Here is a 10,917-nt window from a genome sequence, read left to right on the forward strand (position 1 = left end):
ATTATACTGAAAGAGAATTGATCAACAAGAAACATGTAACTAAATTGCTTATTTCAATCCTTTACAATATTTCCTTTTAGGCCAATTAAGTCACTTTTCCTGGCAGGAATCTAGCTGACAGCCCACCAGGTGAAAAAATCTCAAGGTTTTATGCTAGAGATCTGTGAAAATAGCTCAGCACAGTTTTCTATGTTAGAAAAGGAAATCCTATCAAGGGGAAACATTTTGGTGACAATCTTCTGTGTGTTTGAACTTGCCATCTAACAGGCAAGGTTGTTACTGGCCTTCAGTAGAGAGTGCTTGGCTATAATCTAGGAAGAGAGCTGGTGTAATAACTTATGGATGGATCTACTAACTGGAGCATGCTATTGAAGATTTTAAGCAGTTCCTTCCCACCTCAGTTTCCATTCAGCTGGCAGTGTTAACTAAGGATAACGAGAACAAAGTGTGCATACACTTGTTTTGGCAAAAGGAGAGCCTCCTCTATTGTGCTGTATTTTCTAGGCCTTTTCTCTGGCTGGCATTGACCAAATCTGTTCAGCAGTTACCATTTTCAGTAGCAGGTAGGGGAAATTTTCATTTCCTGTCCTTCTAGGAAAGCCTGTTCATGGCAGAAGAGCAAGAGACTTCTAGGAAACTTTGGATTAATGTCTCCCCCGCCTCCTTCTTTCCCCCTTTTCTTCCTGAATTATGATGCTCATAAAAGACAAAACAATCTCCATCTAACAAAGCACACATAACAAAGCAACACTCCAAAGAAGTATCTGAGAAGAAATAAAAATGTGCATGTATATGTGTTGTTTTCTCCGAGTGCTCAGCCGAACCCAGGCAACGTGAAAGCATGCATAGCTAACACCCCGGACTGTGTGAAACCCTTTGTATGTTCCGCAGCCTGTGCAAGAGACTTTGATTGCCTCACTTGGCATGATCCCCAATACATTTTTGGAAGGTTTTCATGTCCATCATTGACACATAATGAGAAATTTATATGGTATCCAAAGTGGAAAAATTAATTTCAAACACTGGAGATCTGGGTCAATACAGCCTACTGGCAAAGTCTATTATTATTATTTAGCCTTTCTATTAGAAATAATTTGGGGGGGAAACTGAAAAAGAGGGACATTACTCTTCTTCGCCACAATGTTATGATAAAGGGTTAAACAGCAGAACTGCTGTTTGGCAAACACCCTCTGGTACATAGTTAACTTTTTCTTGAGGTCATAATTTCCATATTTAGCATTCACAAAAGGGGAAAGAAACCCCCACTAGCCTTATCCAACCTACTTTAGGTTCCACCTTTTTTTCTGATGCTGATGGAGAGTGCTGTGAATTCAGATGCAGAGGTGTGGATCCAACCCATCTAGATCCCCAGGTCCAATCCATCTTGAACAGGGGTGTCAAACTCAATTTCGTTGAGGACCACAGGGGTGTCAAACTCAATTTCATTGAGGACTACATCAGTGCTGTGGTTGACCTCGGAGGCCCAGGTGGGCGTGGCTGACTGGGTGGGTGTGGCTGACTGGGTGGGTATGGCTGACTGGATGGGTGTGGCTGACTGGGTGGCATGGCAAGCTTGATGCTACTCACTGGGCATGGCTGACTGAGTGGGCGTGGTTGACTGGGTGGGGGTGATCAGCTTGACACCACTCCCCAAACTGCTGGTATGTTTTCTCTTTGCACTTGGTAGGCTGGGCCAAAGCGATGTGGGCCAGCCCCTTACATTTTCCAGGATGGCCCCGCAGGCTGATCCAACCACATCGCGGGCCAGATCTGGCCCACGAGCCTTGTGTTTGACATCTCTGATCCAGAAAGTACAGTTTGAGGAGGGATAGATGAGAATATTTAGTATCTAAAAGGTAAAGATTTCTCCTGTCCAATTGTGTCTGACTCAAGGGGGTGATGCTCATCAGGGGCGGGTTTCAAAACCTGTTGCTACCAGTTCGCTCATGGGCTTGCATGCACAGAAGCATCTGGACAGAGCCTCCCACCACTGCCGCTACCAGTTTGCACGATCTGGGGCGAACCGGTAGCAACCCACCACTGATGCTCATCTCTGTTTCTTAGCCGAGGAAGCCAGCATTGTCCAAAAATATTTCCATGGTCATGGGGCCAGCATGACATGATGCCAAGGTGCATGGAACGCTGTTTATCTTCCCATCAAAGTGGTATCTATTTATCTACTTGTATTTGCATCCTTTTGAACTGCTAGGTTGGCAGGAGCTGGGGCAAGTAACGGGAACCCACCCTGTTGTGTGACACTTGGGTCTCAAACCCAGGCTGCCAGCTTTTCAGCTGACAAGCTCAGCATCTTTAATCCCTGAACCATCATGTCCCCGTATTTAGTATCTATTGTCAGTTAACTACCAAGAATGGGCAATTATTGCTAAGTTATCATCTTTTTACATTGCTTCCATATAGGATTGGGGTATGCAAACATTTTTAGTATGGGACTACATTTTGTAAAAATATTACTTTGACCTCTTGAGGCTGCAGAGAGTATATTCTAGTGAGATAGTGATGTTAACAGTCCAGTTTAACGTATCGGCTTTTCATTTTAAATTTGCCCTCCTGAAATATCAACCCTAAATTTCATTCTAAATGTATGGGGTTCTCTTTTGAATGCATGCTCAAAGTATTCTCCAACTTTGGGGGAAATTCCAAAGGTTTGGGAGGAGCAGGGGAGGTTGGGTCTTTTTATTTTTTGGATTGGATGGAGTAGGGGAGACGGTCAATTAAAGGGAAGCTTACCAATTCCATGTCCTTATAAAAATTAAATAATTTGAGAAGAGAAAAAAAGGAATAATGGGATTTTGTAAGCCAAGCAAAATAAAACAAAGGGCTGAGAAATAATAATCTGCAGGGTTTTCCAAAACTATATCAAGCTGCAACAGAGTTTCAAAGGCAGTTGGGAAAATGTAGACTTTTTACCTTGCGTTGAAGGATATTAGCAGGAATCCCAAATGGGCAAGAAGAAGAAGATTCCATCATTAATGAAGAGGCCTTCTATGTATTGGTGCAAATGGAACCTACAGAAAACAATTTAATTGACAATTTGATGACTATTAAATTGACATAGCAGTCACTTGTCTACATTGCAGTGAAGAGATTACGTGGTCATCCGAACATGCACCATCTATTATAGTATTTGGGATTTAATAAAGTCTACCTTTTTTTATAGAGCTAGATTATTATTATTTTTTTGCTTTTACATTTAATTAAGTGGTTGGCTATTGCATAACAAACAGCTACAGCATTGCTAATGATGGTATTTTACACAATAAAAGTTGGCTTCAGCTGGGTGGGAAATACATCATTCTCTCCCCACCCCACCCCCCCACACACTTCTTCCCTCTCGGCCTTGTTTGAATGCATGTTGCTTTTAAAAGTAACCATTTTTCACACTTAGAATATTTTTGCCTGATCTGTTAAAAAGATATGCTTACTTAAGCTAGCTGTGCAGCTGTGATATGTGATTTACACAGCTCTCTGTTTTGCTCTTAACTATTACTTTAGTTGTTTAGGATGTGTTTTTCCACCAACAGTATCCCCGTAGCCAAGATGAGATTTAAAAAAAAAGAAAGAATCAAGCTTCAATCTTACTGCTTGGAGGAGGACCGCCAAAGACCCTAGAATGCTATGGATTTTGCCTTTTATATTCAAGTAGAAGGTTCACCAGGAAAGAAGGAATTTCCTTGTTAGATGGAGCGGATCTTTCTTTTTATTTGGATCCATTCCAGTCGGGCTTCAGGCCTGGGTACAGCACGGAAACGGCATTGGTCACGTTGGTTGATGATCTCTGGAGGGCTCGGGACAGGGGTTGTTCCTCTGTCCTGGTCCTATTAGACCTCTCAGCGGCTTTTGATACCATCGACCATGGTATCATGCTGCACCGGTTGGAAGAGTTGGGGGTGGGGGGCACCGTTTTGCAGTGGTCCTCCTCCTTTCTCTCCGACCGGTCGCAGTCTGTGTTGGCAGGGGGGCAGAGGTCGACCCCAAGGCGCCTTATATGTGGGGTGCCACAAGGGTCAGTCCTCTCACCCCTCCTGTTCAACATTTATGTGAAGCCACTGGGTGAGATCATCCATGGTTTTGGGGTGAAGTACCATCAGTACGCTGATGATACTCATCTTACATCTCCACCCCGGACCACCCCAATGATGCCCTTGAAGTGATGTCCCGGTGCCTGGAGGCCGTGCAGATCTGGATGGGGAGAAACAGACTCAGGCTCAACCCATCCAAGACAGAGTGGCTGTGGTTTCCGGCATCCCGATATAGTCAGTTGGTGCCATCACTAACTATTGGGGGTGAGTCATTGGTCCCCACAGAGAGGGCTTGCAACTTGGGTGTCCTCCTGGATTCATGGCTGTCTTTAGAAGAGCACTTGACGGCTGTGGCCAGGAGGACTTTCTATCAGGTCCGCCTGATTTGCCAGTTGCGTCCCTTTCTGGATCGGGACTCCTTACGCATGGTCACTCATGCCCTCATCACTTCCCACCTGGATTACTGTAATGCTCTCTACATGGGGCTCCCCTTGAGGAGCACCCGGAGGCTCCAACTGGTTCAGAGTGCGGCCGCGCGGGTGGTTATGGGAGCGACGTGGCGTTCCCATGTAACACCTCTCCTGCGCGAGCTGCACTGGCTCCCGGTGGTCTTCCGGGTGTACTTCAAGGTTTTGGTTACCACCTTTAGAGCGCTCCATGGCTTAGGACCTGGGTACTTATGGGACCACCTTCTGCCACCGGTAGCCTCTCACCAGCCAGTACGCTCACATAGAGAGGGGCTCCTCAGGGTGCCGTCAGCCAAACAGTATCGACTGGCGGCCCCCAGGGGGAGAGCCTTCTCTGTGGGGGCACCTGCCATCTGGAATGAGCTCCCCCAGAGATATGGAGGATCCTGGATTTACGGACCTTCCGCCATGCCCTCAAGACCTTTTTATTTCAGCAGGCTGGCCTGGCCTAACTTCCCTTTTAAATTGGAAATTTTAAATTTGTTTTAAAACATTAGAGGTGTTTTAATTTGTTTTGTGCCAAATTATTTAATGGGTTTTTATATTGTCTTTTAAATTTTGTAGTTTGTGTGTTTTATCTTTTGGCTGTTCACCGCCCTGAATCCTTCAGGAGTAGGGCGGTATATAAATCTAATAAAATGAAAATTTTTTTTTAAGGCAAATAGATCACATTCACCTGCTCTCTTTTAGGGCAAATCTTCATTTGCTGCTGGCCCCCATGGCTGTTATGGACTAGCCACCGCTTTTTGAGCACCATTCTCCATGTACTCGCAGCCCATCACAATCGCACCCTCGCCCTGCTTCAAAGAAGCTGCTTTCCGCCGTAAGCAAATGCCTTGCATCGCTTCCTTCCAATCAAGCAACAGCTCAGCTCAGTACAGTACAGTACACCAGGGATATCCAACCTTGGCAACTTTAGGTCTTGTGGACTTCAACTCCCAGAATTCCTCAGCCAGCATGGGAGTTGAAGTCCACAAGTCTTAAAGTTGGAGACCCCTGCAGTACACCACAGTATCTGGAATGTCCACCCTTTCCTAATAGCTGGTTGCTATCCTTTGCAGCCATTTCTCCTCCATCAATACTGCTACTGCCATTTTTGTTCTGGTGGTTGATCTTGCAGTGGCCCAATAGCCTGGTGCAAGATCAAACACCCAGTGTTTTCCCATCTCCTCCAGGAGTTCAGCACTCCATTCAACCCTCACATCTCTCTGTGGACACCCTTTCCATACTGGTTGAAGCAAGCATGTCCCCCTTCCCCCCTTGTTTAGTCCTTGTTTAGTGACCATTTGTATTTACGGTGATTAAAAAGTAACTTTGCAACTAACCCTTATTACACTGATGACCTTTGCAGCTCTGTACAGGAAAGGAAAACTGGAGAGTGAACATAAACACAGTCATGGTTTCACTTAGCAACCACTAATAGCTGAGTTGCAGGTCCTAAATTGTGGTTGCTAAAGGAGGACTATCTGTACTGCAAAGCTCCCCCCCCCACTTTTTTCCTAAATCTTTAAGTTGCAACATGGGGACGTTGGAATGGCATTATAAAAGTTCTATGAATGAGCTTTTGGTTTTTTAACAGTGAACCCTCAGTTCTTTCTTGCTGCTCTGTTTCCTAGCTGTACAATTTTCATGGAACATAGGAAGGAAGGAACAATTGGTTCCTTTTGCTTTAACATTAGCATCAAAGCAACAAGGGTATAATGAAGAAGGTCAGGGGAGAGAAAGGCTTGCCCCCCCCTTCAATACTAATTGGAACTGTTCAGTGAGAAATGAGGAACAGAGCACAGTGTCTCCTATTGCTAAACACCACTACCAGTCCAGAAGGATACTGTGGTCGATGGTATCAAAAGTTGGTGAGAGATCAAAGAGCACTAGGATGGATGCACCACCCCATCCTGGCTCTACCAAGGATAATCAGCAAATGTGTCCAACAGTGTCTCCGGCCTGAAACAGGTCCAGATAGTTGGTTTCCTCCAAAATTCATTGAGATTGTTCATCTAGCCATGTTTTTCGTAAACTTTTTCTAGAAAGCGGAGATTGGAAACTGGACAATAATTCTCCAATGGGAAAGAGTCCAGAGTTATGATGTACAGTATTAGAGATGAAAAGCAGCAGCAGTTCAAGTCTGCAAACACATGGCTTTTCTTCACCAGAAGGTCCATTCTCTTTCTCCTATGATTATCCTGTATAGCTATTATGCTCTTTGTGACATGTCTATTATTACAAAAGAGCAATTATTACAAAAAGCAAAAATCCCACCCACCCCTATGTCTAATATAAGAGAGAAACCTTCGAAAGTAGAACTTGTCAGATATTTGTTAGGTGGGTATATGATAAAGGAAGCTGCTGCCTTCAAAGGTAGAGGCTGTAATAAATCATTGCACTAACACACTTCAGATAGCTCCTTTAAAAAGAAAGAGGGAGGAAGAAAAAAAAAACCAAGGCGTAGATTCAGCGTTGATAGAAAAGGGCATAGTGCCATTATTTTTAATGGAGTTGAGCCAGGACTGAAATTGGTCCAACGTCTCTGTTACAAATTGTTTTGTTGGCATACCACAAAAGAAAAGTTACAGTATTTTCAGAAGCAAACATGCCTATACAGTTTAAAGCTGCTGGCATTAATAGAATCTCTTTAAGAAACTGCCAAATAAAGAATGCGCAAGGGTACATGAAAGAATGGGATAAAATGGGGAGCCTATATTTCTATCATTGACAGGAGAATTGAAACCTCCAGTTAATTATAATTACTTAACAGATTATGTATCATGGCACAGCCTATACCTTGCCTCTTAAACAGTGGGAAGAGGCCTGCCAGAGAAGACTTCACTCTGGCTGAAAATCAGTAATGAAGGTTGGCCTAAACCTTACTGTGAATAAATACTTGTTAAGGAACAACCAAGCCAGTGAGAATGTGGAGGCATCTTCTCTTGAGTTGCTCAACCAGCTGGAGTGTTAGGCATTTTTAGTACGATTCAAATTGTCATCACAGGTCAGCATCCGATTTGCAAAGGTTTGGTAAAAAGGCAAGCAACCAACAATGCTGTTGGCTAGGTGTGGAGGAATTTATTCTGTTTTACATTTATTTATTTATTCCTTCATTCTTGGAGTAAATAAAAGGGGTATGAGATTGCTTTATTTTCTGTACGAAACACAGAAAATAAAAAATTAAGAGCCCTCGCAGGTCTTTTGAATGTTGGCAAATATATGTGTCCAGGATAATGTTGCAGAATCCAATCTCGGTCGGTCACAGGGACCAGAGATTTAGTCTTCTGAGCTTTCAGACTCGTACAGGAGCCCATCCTCAGGGAACTTCTCTCTCTATGTGTCACCGATGGGATCCTTTTCAATGTTGTTCAGTGAAACAAAGTCCACAATTGCACCCTCCTTCCGTCCAATAAAAAGCCTTCTGCAATATTGGAAGACCTAAATGCAGTTCTGCAACATGCCAAAATTATTCTGCTTGGCAGTGAGCCAGGGATGATAATGAAAATACAAATGGGATTTCTGTCCTGTGATCCAGGGCTTTTGACTTTACCTTGATATCGTACATTAACAGTAGACTGAATGTTAGGAAGAAGCTGACACTAAAATTCATTTTTGAGCCCCAAAACGTATTCTGCACAATCAGATAAGGAGTTCATGGCTGAGGCAAGAGTTCAAAAGCGTAGATTTCCTGGCTGAGGGTACTGTACATCCCTGAGGATACTTTGAAGAAACCTATCTATGCTAGCCTGTTTCCCATCAAAAGTTTTATTGTAAAGTTTTCTGTGTTAGAATATTTCACAGTATATATTTACTGGGAAATAATTTTCTTCACCAAGTCTAATACAAAGGATATCTGCTATTAACAATGACTATGGAAAAACCAAATTCCAATATAATAAATCTTTTTCAAGTAGTCAAAATATCATTAATCTAGAGAGACACATAGAAAGTGCTTAAAGGTTTTTTGGGTTATGTTTCTGTTATTGGATATTTATTCACTGACATAGATTCAGGATAAGGAAAACTGCAATTGGAGTCAGCATCCCTTTAGGACTTGTCAAGAACAACAGCTGAAATGTTCCTGAATGCTTAGTTTGACGAGCTATGTTCAAAATGATCTCCCAGATAAACACTGAATCCATTCCCATCATCCTTTGCAAGTTTATTAAGATGACATATGTTTGTGTTCACTGACATTCTCTATATGCCAAAATGTAAAATGGATACTTGAAATTTCTACTCTTTTCCTTCCTTTGATTATCCCTATGTGTATACTTGTGTTAGGTGTGAGATATAGGTAGTCGTCTGAGTTACAACTGTAATTGAGCATTATAAATGACATTGTGATGGTCAAAAAGTGAGTGACCAGACCCAATTTTACAATCTTTTTTGAAGTGGCTGTTAAATGAATGCTGTAGTCTTTAAACAAATCCATTGTCCACCAAGGGGCACATTTTATCAAAAACTGGAAGTAAATGCTGATTTCCAGAAAGACCATCATAAATTGTACTCACAAGACCATTGTGTCAGGGTTCCAAGTAACAACCCCAACAAAAGAAAACTCCGAGGCTTGAATTTCCTCAAAGTTCCATTTTATTGAAGATGTCATATTGGCATATCTGGGAAAACCTGAATCTGAAAGCTTCCAGGTTTTTCCCACCCCCAAAAAAGTTCAAGTCCCTGCCCAGCACCCACATGTCCATCACATGATCCAATCAGGCACCATCCCAAACTGAAGATACTTCCCAGTCCCCTCATGGCAGCTGCAGGGTACTGTGGCCTTGACTTTCTGAGAAAAGAATGTTATTTTGACTATATATCACCCATGCTCTATACAATCCCCCCTCCCATTTTCCCACAGTAGAGAAATGTGGCAGGCCTGAAGGCCCAACTGTAAAAGGTGGCTTCCAGGTCCGACACATTGGGTCACTGCAAATGACAGTAAATGTGGGCCAATTGCTGAGTACCCAAAATGCAGTCATGTAACCAAGGGAGGGGGCATCATCAGAACTTTGAAAAGGGTTGTAAGTAGCTTTTTGTGGTTCCATCGACACTGATAAGTCAAAGACTACCTGGACCTTATGAACGGTTCCATTTCATCATTGATACTTATAAGTCATTTCTCTCTTCTGATTCTCATCAAGGAGTCCTACTTCACAGAGAGATAACCTACACTTGCTCCAGGAGGAATCCTCTGTTGTCCTCATGCTGCCTGCAACCTGGTGGCAGCTTATTGTAAATTGGCAAAACCTTTGGCATCTCTGCAGTGTTCTGTGGCTTTTCCTCTCATGCACTTTTGCAAGTGGGGAGAGGAGGGGAGGAGAAGTACTTATGGCTATGTGTGCTTAGCGCTTCACATTGAGATTGTGGACACATGTTCTCTGCCGTGCTTTCCCTGTTGGTTTCTCAGCACAGATTCATATGGTTTCAACTGTGAATGGTAAAATTGATGAGGAGAGGCCTTGGATTGAGTTTAGAGTTTGGGATGATTAGCCAACCAAATAGATAGTTGTGTGTCATAGACTAAGTATGAAAGTTTCAGGATCCAATCTGGGTTGGTCACCGGGTTGGTCACTCTAGAGAGGAATTCCCTGAGGATGGACTCCAGCATGAGTCCAAAAGCTCAGAAGACAAAACCTCTGGTCCCAGTAACCAGATTGGATCCTGCAACATTATCCTGGGACACATATATTTGCCTTCATTCAATAATGAAAGTATCACAAAATATTTTCATAGACTACTGTAGACCAAAAATAATTATCACAAAAATGTTGGATGGCTAGGTAGAGTTAGGGAATTAGGGAAATTCATCATTCAGAATTGCTAAGATTCAGGTGGCATATAAATTTAATAAATTATTTTTATACAGCTATGTGAAATTACAGCTGCCAGGTTTTAGCTGGTGTTGGCCTTTATATGCATCGAGTTCTTCCCAAGAGTCTAGGATGTCATAACAAATCAGCATAGTATGTCCAAGCAGTGTGGCCTTTTGCAATTGACAAATGGAAATTTTGCCAATGTGCAAATTTTCTAAGTGCTATCCAATATTTTTGGGTATGGTCAATGCTGATAATGACTAGGACCACCACGGCTGATTTATGACATAATCTTTCAAATTCAATTTTTCAGATGTTGATAGTTTGTGATATTATTATAGATAACAATAACTTGTAACCAGAATGCTAGCTGGAGTTTGCTGATTTCTAAACAGAAGAAGTAAAGACAATCAGCAGACCTTAGAAATTGTCAACTTCTGTTAGATTTTGCTACCTTTGAGGTAAACTTAAAATGACTAGCAAATGTCTCCATCTGCAGGATTTCACCTTCTGCTCAGTTAAGGTGAAAATATAAATAATAGCATGATGACAATCGCTTCTGGATTTTGCTAACCTCTAGCAAAATAATAAATTATACTGATTGCCTTC

The sequence above is a fragment of the Pantherophis guttatus genome, chromosome 1, assembly GCF_059756535.1.
Source record: "Pantherophis guttatus breed Tessera chromosome 1, ASM5975653v1, whole genome shotgun sequence".
In the NCBI taxonomy this organism is placed as follows: domain Eukaryota; kingdom Metazoa; phylum Chordata; class Lepidosauria; order Squamata; family Colubridae; genus Pantherophis; species Pantherophis guttatus.